Source organism: Rhinolophus sinicus, chromosome 17, assembly GCF_057876585.1.
Source record: "Rhinolophus sinicus isolate RSI-liver-muscle chromosome 17, RSI-T2T, whole genome shotgun sequence".
Classification (NCBI taxonomy): Eukaryota; Metazoa; Chordata; class Mammalia; order Chiroptera; family Rhinolophidae; genus Rhinolophus; species Rhinolophus sinicus.
The window spans coordinates 53,409,264-53,424,196 of NC_142517.1; the positions used below are offsets into that span (position 1 = coordinate 53,409,264).

Here is a 14,933-nt window from a genome sequence, read left to right on the forward strand (position 1 = left end):
TTGCTTTGAGATGACAAACCCAGAACACTTCATATACTGCCGCTGTATGTGTAAGCTTTTGGCCACTAGTTCATTATGACTATTCTGTATAAGTGTTCTATCATCTCACTTCAACTTGGAGATGGCTTTTCGAAGGGGAAAGAATCCTATGATTAGTTTCAGAGAATTTTTGGGTTGAGTCCCAGCTTTAATATCGTCTAGTTGGGTGACCCTTGGGCAGGCCGTTTTGTCTGTTAAACCTCAATCTTCATCTATTCTATGGAATGAAGGTGAAATTTCTTGTATTGTGTTCCTCTCTGGTGTCACTAAACACTTATTTAGGAAGGATATATGCAGGGCTTTCTGTGTGCAGGGCAGTTTGCTAGATTTGGTGAAGCAGAGGTCATTCATAGTATGGCTGTGGAGATGTGTGTTTAATTGGAAACATTACAAAACAACCTGGCCCTTCAAATAGCTGTAGAAGGGCAAAGAACAAAACAACTAACAGACTGGGTGAACTAAGGCAGACATCATAAAGGAGGTAATAGTCACATCTGGTAATATCTTGAAGGAGCTAGTTGAATAAATGGGTGTTTGAAGGCCTTTGTTTGCATTCAGAATAGCATGTAATAAAGACCCAGAGTCATATTTGGGCATTATAAGAGATAATAATTATTATTAAGAGTTATTTTATCTATATGTATGAATACTACTGAGAAAAAGATGCAGGGCTCAGACAATCTGTTCTGTCCACAAGGCTATATTTACCCATCACTACCGTGTTCCTCCGAAAATAAGACCTAGCCAGACAATCAGCTCTAATGTGTCTTTTGGAGCAAAAATTAATGTAAATTAATTTTACTATAATATAAGACCGGGTCTTTAATATAATATAATATAATATAATATAATATAATATAATACCCGGTCTTATATTAAGTTTTGCTCCAAAAGACATATTAGAGCTGACTGTCCGGCCAGGTCTTATTTTGGGGGAAACACGATGCCTCTTTTACCTAAACTATCCAAACATGGCCTTGCCAGCACTCCGGTGAGAGTATTGCACCTCAACATTGTGATCTGAAATAAGGGCAAGGTTGTGACCGAAAAGATATTACCCAGGGGATTCAAGAACAATGATTTGGAAAGGTTAGTATGAGTCAAAGTCTTCCGTGTTCAACAAAATCCCAAGCCAAGGAATCCAAGTGTCTATGCCAAGTTCAAAGGGCAGAAGGCAGGCCACAAGATGTAAATGAGATCAAGGGCTAAATGTAAGATGGAAAGTGACAAGGCACCAGATCATGAAATAAAGGTCCTGCAATCTACTACTGGAATATTGTACCTTTCTTTGGTCATTGGGCACATGAAATGAGTTGTGTATGGTCAGTTTTATTGTTTTTAAATTCTGCTTTTATATTTCCTTAAATCTACTTCTTATATTACTATGTGATCTGTATCTTGGTTTAAAAAGAGTTCTGGCTTTTAAATCCAACTTGAACTTCCCATCTATCTTTACTTTTATCTTACCCACTCCAGACATTAATTCATCCTGCAGATAGTCTAATGCTCTCCCTTTTTGTTTCTGTAAGTTAATTGTTAGAAAGGTTTAGCTAAATTTTATTCAAATACCTAAAATGAAAGACATTAAACAATTTTTTTCTTATAAGATTTTATTTTTAAAATTTGAGGTGAAAGTTGAAAAATATAATACTCAGGATGCGTGAAAAAAAGACACTTTCACATCATTTACAAGGGACTGAAGAAAGGTTTGTAAATATCTTATAAATGAAACCATGAATACTCACTGACCAAATAGTTGCATTTGTAATATTGAGCAAAATTCTTAGTACAAAAAATGCATTTATTTATTTTCAAAGAAATACAAAACATAATAGTAAGATACTGTTTATACTCTGGTAGATCTTTAAAATTTAAAGAAAACTTTTTAATATCCCATGTTGGCATTGCAGTGAGGAAATGGACATTCTCTTGCCCTACTAATGAGAATTCAAGATAATAAAAACTTTCTAATGAGCAGTTTGACAATGTATGTAAAACTTTAGTAAATGTCTTGTACCATTTGTCCAAGAAGATCTACTGCCAGACATTTAGCTACTAGACAGAAAATGTATGGCCCCATATTCTGACTGTCCCAGAAACTCATTTCACAGTGAAAGAGGTACAGCAATGAATGTATGCACCTGGACTGCGAAATTCTCTCAAAGTTAATTTTATATACGTTCTGAACTCTAGGCTCTTCCCTTCTCTCATTAGGAAGAGAATCTTAAATTCTAAACCACAGTTTGTTCAAGAACTGCATGTATATATGTTGGGCATTTCTAACCCTGTGTTTGGCTTAATCTGTACTGTTAGGTCATCAATTCAAGCTCTTTTTTTTTCTAATTATTAAATTATGTTTTTATTTGAATACTTAATTTTCAAATGGTAATTTTCTTTTAATTTTATTAGAAAGGAACTATAGATATTTAAAATAAAATTTGGGTAGCTTAAGAGCCTAAAAAACCAGTGTGATCCAAATACCACAAATATATACTATTAAAATGTTAAAACAAAATTAATAACTTCCTGTTTTTAAAAACATTTTTTATTGAGTTCTCTGGTCTGCAACTTATATTTTATGCATTATATTTTGTATAATACCTAAAATGCATAGAAGTCTTTTAACACGTTGCGTACGGATCACGAGAATCTTCATGAGGGATTTAAACCCTGCCGTACACAACGTGTTAAGACATATTATTTCTTTTTCACAACAACTTTATGAATGAGGTTCTAACTTTATTCCATTCTACAGATAATGAAAATGAGCCTCAGGGTGGTGAAGTGATTTGTAAAAGATTTCAGCTAATAGTTCCTAGCAGGGCCTCAGAACCAGGTTTTCTACCTCTACGATCCAGGGTCTTGATATAACACTGGCTTTCTTCCTGGTCTCCTCAAGAAGATCTCTTAGAACTCCAGAATCTTGGGCAATGTCCCCTTCCTGGACTGTACATTTTTTCAAGAGTTCGTCTCAGTAAGGTCCTCTATTTGTGTCTCAGATTAGAGCACTCAATGGCCTCTAGGAGTCCTCTCTCCGAATACTCTTGACTAATAGTTGCTTTCTCAAGAAGGAAAGGCAGTGTTCATCTCAGAGTCCTGTGCTACATCAGTGCAAATTTACCACATTCTTGGTCCATGAGGCATCTCTCTGGTTGTTGTGACCATTTCACCTTGCCCATATACACACAAGCTTCTTGGCTGAACAACTGCATACCATAGTCTGGAAAATCCTAAAATATGTCTAAATTTAGCGTTATATTTATATTTCTCTTTCTATGCCTCAGAAATGTTATTGCATCTGTAAACAACTTTCTGGAGCCCAACGTCAAACCAGGCATACTTGGAAATTTAATAAATATTTAAACTGCTTCTGAATCAGTTTTGACAATGATAGCCTATATGTTGTTACTCATAAAAGCTTCTTAGATTTGCCAGATGCTATAAAGTTCCCCAGAGAATACTGGCTCTTGCTCTGGTGTCAAGCAATGAAGAGTAATAATCTATCTTCATGGGATGAATTACCTATTAAATTCAGTAAGCTCCTTCTTTTGGTATTTAAGACCCACCACCATATTGCTTAAACTTGTTTTTCAGTCTCTTCTTGCATTAAATCTCAAGGCTCCAGCTAATAGTTGTTTTTTCTTAAACATGCCTTCTGTGCTCACATTTCATGACTGTACTCATATTGATCCTTTGACCTGGCAGAATAATAATCCAGTTATTAATAAGAGCCTACATTTACACAAGTATCTCCATCCATATTATTTTACATGCTCTTTACAATAGCCCGTTATCATTTTACAAATAAAAAAAAATGAAAAGAAAAAGAAAATTCAGCAGGGAAATGCTTTACTGAATGTCTCTCTCCTAGAAAGTTAACAAATCTGGGATTTGAATCTAGGTTTCAAAGCTTTACCATGCCACAATGCCTCTTCTGGTAAAATTTAAATAAAATTTAGAGAAAGGTACTTTCAATAAATACAACCACATATTTATGTGGTTTAATGAAATTATATGTTAACCAACTGATAAAAATATCATTGGTATTGAAGATTAAAGAAAATTAAGGAATTTAGACTTAAGAACAGCAAGAAATTGACAGAGGCATCTTTTACACATAGTATTCCCTCAGACTAGAATATTTCTTCCCTTTCTCTTTTTCTAATTGTTACTCATCAGTAAGATCTTAGTTTCAATGTCACCTCCTGTTGAAAGCCTTTTGTGATCTCCCCTTTCAAGATGAGACTGGAATTAATAGGCTTCTCATCCTGTGGCACTGTGATTTTTTAAATAATAACTACTAACACATTTTGTTATTGCTTGTTTAATTTTCTATCTCTGCTATTAGATTGAAAGATCCATAAGGGGTAAAGACAGTATTTATTCTTTAGTCTAGTGTATACCTGGTATATAGTAGCCATTTATATTTGAGTAATTAAAGGGAGGGAGGGAAGGAGAGGAAGAGAGAGAGGGGACAGAGAGAGAGAGAGAGAGAGAGAGAGAGAGAGAGAGAGAGAGGTAAATGGTTCTAGAAAACCTTCAGACTCTAGAGGCAGACCAAACTTAGCCATTTAGAGGTTTTATATTTGTTTTTTTTTGTTGTTATTTTTTTCTTTTGCTTTGAACAGTTACTCAACTTCTCTCAATCGAATTTCTCATCAGTAAAAAGGTCACACTAGCTAGAATAATAGATGTTTATAAGAGAGCTCATGAAGTGCCTGGAACATAATAAACAAATGAAAAGAATTTCTTTCTGATATCCCATTCCATGACCTTCTCTCAGAGTTATAGTGTGATCCTAGAGAAACTCTGCTTCTAGGCTTTTGGTTCCTCTGATAACTCTATCCATGTTCTAACCATGCAGAGAGAGCTCTTGGATATTTCAAAATCAACCCCACAAACTTAAATTCATTGTTTTCCCCCCTTTATTCCCTACTCCAGTTAAAGGCACGACTATGCGCACAAATGACCAAGTCAGAGCCATAAATCTTGTCTCCTATCCTCACCTTTCATTGTTTTCCTTCATCTACAGCAGTATTTCTTAAATAGGCATCATTTTGCCTTCCAGGGAATGTTTGGTGATGTGTGGAGATATGTTTTGTTGTCCCAATGGGGAAGAGGGATTGACATCTAGTGGATAGAGGCCAAGGATGCATCTAAACATCCTACAATGCATAAGAGAGTCCACACAATAAAGAATTGTTCAACCCAAAATATTGATAATGCTGAGGTTGAGGAAATGTGGTCTACAATGCGAGGTTAGTAAACTTTCAAAACTGGCATTCTAATCATTGGTCTATAAAACTGCTGGCAGTGCTGTGTAATTTGCGGGTGGTAAAAAGGGATGACTTCCTCTAGAAACTGTAGTAATTGCCCTATATTTCAGTAATATTGTGCCAAATTTGCTGGTGAGGTCTGAGGTTGACTGATTTGGAAGGAGTTATACAGATTCTCTAGAATGGAAGTCTCAAAGTATGGTCCTGGGACCTCCGGGAGATCCCTGAGACATTTTCAAGGGGTAGTCAAGGTTAAAACCATTTTACAATAATATTAAGATGTTACTTCCTTTTTCACTCATTATTTTATAAGAGTGGAGTTTTCCAGAGTCTACATGATGCCCAATATTATAACATATTAAATTTAGAAGCAAGTATGAGTATCCAGCTGCTGTCTATTAAATCAGACTTACAGAGATTTGCAAAAATGTATAACAATACCACTCTTCTCACAGTTAAAAAAATATATATGGTTATTTTCTTTTTTTCAATGTATTTTATTTTTTAAAAGATTTTTATTAAAATACAGCTAACATACAATATTATCTTAGTTTCAGGGATACACCATAGTTATTCAACATTTATGTACCTAAAGAAGTGATCACCATGATAGGTCCAGCAACCATCTGACACTGTACCACTCTTTCACTGTATTATTGACTCTATTCCCTATGCTGTACATCACATCCCCATGACTATTTGCTTTATACCTGGAAATTTGGACCTTTTATTCCCCTTCAACTTTTTAAAAATTGTAATAATAGTTGACAGTCAATATTATTAATTTCAGGTGTACAGCATAGTGGTTAGACATTTATATAATTTAAGAAGTGATCCCCCTGACTAGTCTAGTACCCACCTGGCACTATACATAGTTATTACCATATTATTGTCTATATTCCTTGTGCTTTACTTCACATCCCCATGACTATTTTGTAACTATCAATTTTAACTTTTTAATCTCTTCACCTTTTTCACCCTGCCTCCCAACCCTCTCCCATCTATCATCCCAACAACTCTAGTACTCATCTGACACCATACATAGTTATTAGAATATTATTGACTACATTCCTTATACTATACCCTATATCCCCATGACTACTTTATAACAACCAATTTGTTCTTCTTAATTCCTTCCCCCTTTCACCCATTCCCCAACGCCCCTCCCATTTGGCAATCATCAAAATGTTCTCTGTATCTATGAGTCTGTTTCTGTTTTGTTTGTCTATTTTGTTCTTTAGATACCACATATGAGCAAAATCACATTGCATCTGTCTTTCTCTGTCTGACACTCCACTCAGCCCAACATCCTCCAACTCCATCCATGTTGCCACAGATGGCAAGAACCCATTCCCTTCCATGGCCAAGCAATAGTCCGTTGTATATATGTACTGCCTGCTCTTTATTCCATTGTATATATATACCACCTGTGGACAGACACCCAGGCTGCCTCCACATCTTGGCTAGTGTAAATAATGCTCCAATGAACATATGGATGCACATGTCCCTTCAAAGTAGTGTTTGGGTTTCCTCAGATAAATACTCAGAAGTGGGATTACTGGGTCCTTCTTTGTCCTTCGTTACAGCCTTTGTTTTAAAGTTTACTTTTGGTATACATATTGCTACCCAGCTTTCTTTTTGTTCTTTTCATTTCCATTATCTTGAAATATCTTTATTCATTCCTTTACTTTCCATCTCTGTGTGTCTTTCAATCTGAAGTAAGTCTCTTAGAAGTGGCATATGTAAGGGTTTGTTTTGTTATTCATTCAGCCCTCCTATGTCTTTTGAGTGGGACATTTAATCCATTTACATTGAAAGTAATTGTTGATAGGTATGTATCTATTGACATTTTATTATTCATAATTTTTATCTTTTTTTCCCTTCACCAGGTTAGGAAAGTTTTCAGTCATTATTCCTTCAAATAGGTTCTCAATCCCTTGCTTTCTCTCTTCTCCTTCTGGTACCCCTATAACGTGAATGTTGTTATGCTTGATGTTGTCCCAGAGGCCTCAGTATTTTTTTTTTTCATTTTTTTTTTCGTTTTGCTGTTCTGATTGGGTGTTTACTACTACCTTGCCTTCCAAATCGATTTGATCTTCTGCTTCATCTAGTCTGTTGGTGATTCCTTTTTAGTGCATTCTTCATTTCAGTTACTGTATTCTTCATTTCAGACTGGTTGTTTTTTATGATTTCTGTGTCCTTTTTAAAGCTTTCTATCTCTTTGTTGACGTTCTCACTAAGTTCCTTGAACATCCTTATAACCATTGTTTTGAACTCTGTATCTGGTATGTTGTTTATCTCCATTTCGTTTAGTTCTGTCTCCGGAGTTTTCTCCTGTTCTTTCATTTGGAATGCATTGCTTTGTTTCCTCATTTTGGCTGCCTTTCTGTGTTTGTTTCTATGCATGAGGTAGATCTACTATGTCTCCGAATCTTTACCGGGTGGGCTTATGTAATAGTAGGTGTCCTGTGAGGCCCTGGCACAGTCTCCCTGGTCACCTGCTGTGGGTGCTCCAGGGGTTTCCCTTGTGTGGGTTCGGTGTGCCCACCTGTTATAGTTGAGCCTGAATTGCTATTGACATGTCAGTGGTTGGGATTGACCCTCAGGCTGATTGGCTGTGGGGTTTGGCCACGTCCACAGCTTACAGACTCTTGTGTGTTTGTGTGTGTGTGTGGGTTCTTACCGTGGGATTCACCCCAGCAGGCTCTGGTGCCTGTTGAGACCGCCCTTTGTTGTGCCACTTGTGGGGCTAATTGGGCAGTGCTCTGCTGTGGTCTGAGGCAACCTCCAAGTATGTTGGTTCTGTGGCCTCTTGGGAGGGGCTCTGGTGCAGGACCAGGTTACCCACTGCCTGTGACAAGTCAGGGATTACATGGTAGGAGCTAAAAAGTGAGCATCAGTGGTTTGCTGCCTGTGCTAACCCTGGGGGCATGTGGGAGAGGCCACGCTGAAAATTGAAGATGGCTTCTATCCATACTGGGCCTGGGGTAATTCTGCAAAAAGTTAGGACACCCTGAAGCCTGTACCAGCAGCCAGCTCTCTTAAGGTTCAGCCCCTAATAAACTGTCGTATGGTTCACAAGTTGGGTGAGGCATGGCCTCAGGGAGTCACTAGAGTGGGAAGAGTTGTGGTCAACAGGTTAATGTAATTGTTAGTTTACTGCCAGTGCTGACCCTGGAGCTACTCAGCAAAAGTCTCCGAGCACACCAAGGACAGCTGCCGGCTATCTGAGTCCTAAGGACTCTGATAGTTTTTAAAGAAAGAGGCAATGGAGATGGGGCTGGCTGCTTGCAGAAAGTTCCTCTGGCATTGGGGGTGTTGGATGGGGCTGCATGCCAGCAGAGCTCACTAAGCCAATCAGATTCAGATTTGGCCTGTGGGGGAGGGTTCAATACAGGAAAGATGGCACTCAGCTGCCGGCTATATGGGAAGAGGACTCCATACAGGGAAAATGGTGACTGTCCTCCAGCTCTCACTCTGCAGCCACATACCTCAGACTGCCTCCCTGTATGCCTCTGACACCCCTGAGTTACTGTCTTTCTGCGGGAGCCCAAGGTGAGTGCCTGTGAATGAGAGATTCTGCGCGCGGGCCATTTAAAAAGAAGTCTGGGTTTCCCTCAGCCTTCCATCCCACTCAGATATAGTCAGAATCCCCACTGTTTTTCACAGCCAGATATTGTGGGAGCTCCTCTTCCCAGCACTAATACTGTATGGGGAGGTCAGTATTCTGGGCTGGGGAGGTCGGTGTGGGGCTGGGGTCTCTTGCTCCTATGGGGACAACATCCTTGGCCCAAGATATACCTCCTGGTTCTCAACCACCACACAGCAGTTTGGGGCCAGCTCGTTTCACGTCTCCACCCCCGCTATCAGTCTCTATGTGGGCTTCTTCTTTATATCCTTAGTTATAAAACTTCTGTTCAGCCAGACTTCAGATAATTCTGCAGGTTGATTGTTCTATAATTTAGTTGTAATTTTAATGTGTTCATGGAAGGAAGCAGGCACAGTGTTTATTTACTCTGCCTATCTAATTATGGTCGAAAATATGGTTATTTTCAATGAAAATGAATTATTTCTGTTAACATATAATGGGTGTATTACTGTTATTTAAAATTAATAAATAAATCATTTTAAAGGCCCTAGGTTTTCATTGCTAACATGGGAAATGTCAATAGATATAACCCGTATAAACAAAAACACTTTGATGTCTTCAAACATTTTTAAGACTGAAAGGGGTCAGCAGACCAAAAAGTTAGAGAATTGTTATTATAGGGCAGTGCTTCTCCAAGTTGAACTTGTGTATTAGATGTATACATATGTATAATATGTTAAAACATTTTCTGATTCAGTAGGTATCATGATTAATTTTATGTGTCAACTGGGCCACTGGGTGCCTAGGTATTTGATCAAATATTATTTTGCATGTGTCTGTGAGAGTGGTTCTGCATGAGATTAGCATTTAAGTCAGTAGCTCGAGTAAAGCAGATTACCCTCCCTAATGTGAGTGGACCCCATCCAATCACTTGAAGGCCTGAATGAAACAAAAACACTGCCCCTCCTGATAGTAAGAGGGAACTCCTCTAGCCTGACTTTCTTGAACTGGGACATTGGTAAAAACCCTGCCTTCCAACTCAAACTGAGAAATTGGCTCTTCTGGAGTTTCAAGCCAGCTAAAATTCAGACTAGAGCTATACACCATCAGCTCTTCTGATTCTCAGGCTTTCAGACTCAGACGGGAACTACACCACTGGCTCTCCTAAGTCTCCAGCTTGCCCACTGCATATCCTGGAACCTGTCAGCCTCCATAATCACATGAGCCAATTCTTTATAATACATTCTTTTGTATGTACATATCTCTTGTTTATTCTGTTTCTCTGGAGAACCCTGACTAATAAAATAGGTATAGGGTCGGGCCTGACATTCTGCATTCTAACAAACCTCCCAGGTGATGTAGATGCTGTTGTTCCATGGACCACACTACTGGTGGCAAGGGTCAAACCATCAACATCACCTAGAGGTTATTAGAAATATAGAATCTTAGACTATGCTTCTGACCTACTGAATCAGAGTCTTCATTGAACAAGATAGCCAATAATTCATTTGCATGTTAATATTTGAGAGACAGTAGTTCTCAACCCTGACCACATAGTAGAATCACCTGAATAGCTTTAAAAATATGATGCTTGGACTCTGCATTTAAATCAGAATCTCAGAGGATGGAGCCTGGAAATCCTTATGTTTTAAAAGCTGCAAAGATGACATTAATGTGCAGTCATGAATGAAAACCATTGCTCTAAAGAAAAGACTGAAGATCAACAGTTGCAGTTTTTGAGGCTTTTAATAAAATAAAAATGAATTACCCGGAATAAAGGATAAGAGTAAATGATGTTAACTAGCTGCTTAGTGTTTCTGGATATGGAGTCAGTAGTTAACAGAGTAGCCAAACTCTTGAATAAGACACTATAGGAAATTATGGCATTACTATCTGTAAGAAGAGACTGTACAACTTGTGTGTGTTTGATGTTGTTCTTCATGGAATGGGGATTTAGCTTTGAGTCATCACTGCAAATTCTGAATCTAGGGTTCTTACATTGTTATGTGCTGCACTGTAGGAGTAGACCATGGAGCTGGAAGAGAGCTTACAAATTATCTATTCTAACTACTTAATTTCTAGATGGGGAAAGTGAGGCTCAGAGAGGGCAATTCACTCACCACAGGAGGCAAAATGGGATAGTGGAGATAACAGACCTGAGTTCCATTCACAGCTCTTACACTTCCTCTGGAGTTATCCTCTTGTTCCAAAACCAAGTTATACACTACTGCCAGCACCACCAGAAGTCTAGAAGTACAATGATCAGAATGCCTCCACTGAAATTTTGCTAACTGGTTACTGAGTATTTTATACACACACACACACACACACACACACACACACACACACACACACACACACATATGTATGTATTAGTTATGTATTTATATATTTGTATATATTTTATATATTATAATATACATTTCTATTTCATCATTCAACAACTGTTTGCTGAGCCTCTGACAAGGGTGCCAAGAACTTAGTAGGCATCATTAAAAGTAGTTATTTCGTCACACAACAATTATTTGTAGAATTATTTAATAGAGCCTTGATCTCCTGATTTCTACCTCAGTGTTTGTTTCACTGCATGTCATACTGTCCTCCTTGGCAGCTGAAGATGGCTAAAAAGTTGAACTATTCACCCAACCCGAGGAAGTGGGACTGGGACCTTGATTCTGGATTCATTGCACTGCTCTCTCTGCAAACAGACTGGGGCCTAAAGAGCAGAAATTGTCTTTGTAAGTTATTAGTAACTGAAAGCTCCCTCCCAGCATTTTCCTCTTTTGCCTGAAAATAGAACTATGAGAGAGAGAGAGAGAGAGAGAGAGAGAGAGAGAGAGAGAGAGAGAGAGAAATAAAATAAAAGAAAAGACACACTGTTTCATGTACTGTATGTTGGAGGATACTGGAAAAACTTATAATGTGTTCTGTGCTCAGAGACAAAATTTTCCAAAAGGACATTTATACTATTTTCTTCCAAGAGTCTGTATCCTGTTATACTGTGGAAGAAGTGACCTCATAGTGTTTGTATTTGTCTCTCTCACAAAACCTCTTTTATAGTATTAATGCATGTGCAGATCCTCAGATATGTCATACATGAGGCTGTGACTTGAGCAGGTCATTCAGAGAACATGCTGCTAGTTTTCTAATGGCGTCATCTTGTTTTATAGTGGCAGAGGGGCTGGGAGGAGGAGAAATGGATAGGGGGAAGTTGTTTGCCAAGTTACTTGGAAAATATATGCCACAGCAATAGAAGAAACCTAATAAAAGTGAAAGAATATTAACTAGTGATACATGTTATTAGTCTCAGAGGAACTGACAGTAAACACTATAATCCCTTACAGTCTATTAGAATTATAAAGTGATTGCTTGTGCATTACCTCATTTCTATAATACTTTACAGTTTATATAGTACTTCCCAGTATTATCTCAAATTTATAGGTAAGAAAAATGAGGCTTTGAAAGAAATGAAAATATGTAAAATCTTTTATATACAGTTTGGCAACATCAAAAACTCTTTTGTATACATGAACTCATTAGATTTCCACAACAGATATCTGTGATAAATAAAATTATTATGAATCTCATTTTTCATGTAAGGGAACCAAAAGACAGAGAGTAAGTGACAACCCAGATTTCGCAGTAAATTAAGCCTCAGAGTGAGAACTTACCTACAGATAGACTCCTTAAAAAGTGTTCTTTCCAGTACATAAAACTGTCTCTTTATAGAGTGTGGTCTTTGGAGTCAGCTAGACCTGGATGTAAATCTTGGCTCTTACAAAGGTGACTGTAGGGTGAAGTCTGAGAAACCACTTAAGCTCACTAAACACAGCTTTTTAATCAGTAAAATAGGAAAAGTAATCCCTAACTCATGGGATTACTGTGAGGAAAAAATGAGCTAATATTTGTAAAATGTTTAGCATAGTGCTTGACACACAGAAAGGGCCTGATGATTGTTATTGGAATAAATTTTATCTCTGGCACCTATTAGTACACAAGCCCATCCTATCCCAACTTCAGTTCCACCAGTCCTGCTCAAAGTTTTAGAAAACCTCATTTGCTTTTTTTTCCACGTGAAGCTTTGGACCCCTCTCAGACCAGTGCGGAAAGATCTGCACTAATCTCTGGAACAGAAGTCAAGATTTGAAGCACCGATGCTCTCACGTCCCTCCTTCCATGTCTCCTAGAACCCATGCGAGCCCTCTCCTTTCCAGCCTCTGTTCCCAGCTGTAGGTCTGAATGAACAAGATAAAGTGAGAACTATGCTCAGAAGGAAAACAAACTGGACTCTGTTCAAACATCTGGTTAAAATTCCAGAGCCCAAGACCCCACACTAAGACTCCTGCTCACTCTAAGGGGCATCTGGTCAACCTCAGCTGTGTCTACTGTACTTCTCCGAAAGCAGCCACCTAGTGCTTAAGGCGGGTTTGAGGCAAAGCAGCCCTTATCGTCAGGGGATGATGAAAGTGTGTAGTGATCAGTCCTGATCACTTATTTGCTAAACGTCATGCTCATTCTCATGAGAGATAGATACTTCTCAAGGATTTGCCCCTGTTCCATGGGGAAAATCAGCACTATATTGTCACAGTGAACACGGTCTGGCCACTGCCTGGCTTTGCAGTCTCTGCCTCTGACACTTTCTCACATAAACCTTGCAGCCCATTTGCTCTGAACTGTTTTGAGTTCTCTAAGTGGACCTTGCCTCTCACAATTTAGTGTTTTTGCACAAGTTGTTCTTATTCCCTGAACTGTTTTTGCAAAGTGAGGTGAATTCCTATCCTTCTTGAAATGTCAGTCTTTTTTTTTTTTTGGTTGTCCATGGTTTATTGAAAATACCACAGCACAGCAGAAAGATTCAAACGGCTCCATGTGTTGTTTTGAAATTCATCCCCACTGTAGGCTGAGTGATCTGCAGTTTGGACAGACTGCCAAAGTCCAAAAGCTTCAGCATTTCCTTAGTGTCAGGATCAACTTCAATGATCTCCTGATCCAGTGCTGAGACCTCAGGAACAGAATTACCTCTCCTTTCTCTCTCCTCTTCCTGCAGCTTGGTGGAGATGCCTCCCAAGAGGCTTTCGAAATCCACTTCATCAGATGTGTGGCATAGCCCACTGTCTTGTTGCAGGGCTTCTTGCTGAGAATAATGGAGATCTCCTTGCACATGTGCTTGTTGTGTGGAAGTCATTGCCCAGGCGCATGTGGTACTTCTCAGTGATGAGCTGGGCTGCCTTCTTCACCATCTTGGTGCGAACATAGCCCAGCTTGGTGGGATCTGGGGAAAGAGGCTCCCATAGCTCTTCTTTTAAGAAATGTCTCCTGGTTGCCTTTGTTCCTGAGGAGCTGTCTGGGGTAACATTGGTGATTTTATCTTTTGTCTCACTACCTCTATTATGGCTTTTAAATGTTGTATATAGATTTAATGTTCATATGTCTATTTCCTTCACAAGTCTTGGAGCTTACCAGGGGTATTTTTTTTTTTTTTAATATTGGTTTATGAAAACCAGTGCTAGGCATATGGGATGAGTTTAATGACTTTTGAGAGGCAGAATAAAAGTTTTTGAATCTTAACCTTTTTATATGCTAGATACCTTTGGCTGTGTTGGGCCTCCAACTCTACTGTGATTTTTTTTGTTTTTTTTGACACCATTCGTAGTTGAAAAAAAAAAGTTAAAGTGCAGTATGAAAATGCAACTTTTTTTGGATCCAGGTTAATGGACGTTGACTTCTATCCCTACATTTCTGATTAAAAACCCCTGGAAAATATGGGATTTAGAATCAAACAGGCTGAGATTCAAATATCAACATCTCTCTGCACCAAGAAAATATAAGCTTTCTGAGATTCTGTTTCTATTTGTATTATTACTTACCTGTGTGTGTGGTGGTATGAAAAAAACAGTGAATATCTGTAATGATGTCTAGCACTTGGCCATTACTAAATATATGCTAAATATTATTAGCTTATTGAGATTTTGTGAGACAATGAAAGATGCCCCATATACCCTGGGTTTGAATCTCAGCCTTTTTTATTC

The 14,933-nt window shown here is 38.4% G+C and overlaps 1 pseudogene; it reads right to left on the reverse strand.

Moving 5' to 3' along the window:
• Positions 1 to 13,759: 13,759 nt before the first annotated feature.
• LOC109453438 (small ribosomal subunit protein eS17 pseudogene) overlaps positions 13,760 to 14,933 on the reverse strand; it is a 53,153-nt pseudogene continuing 51,979 nt past the window's right edge.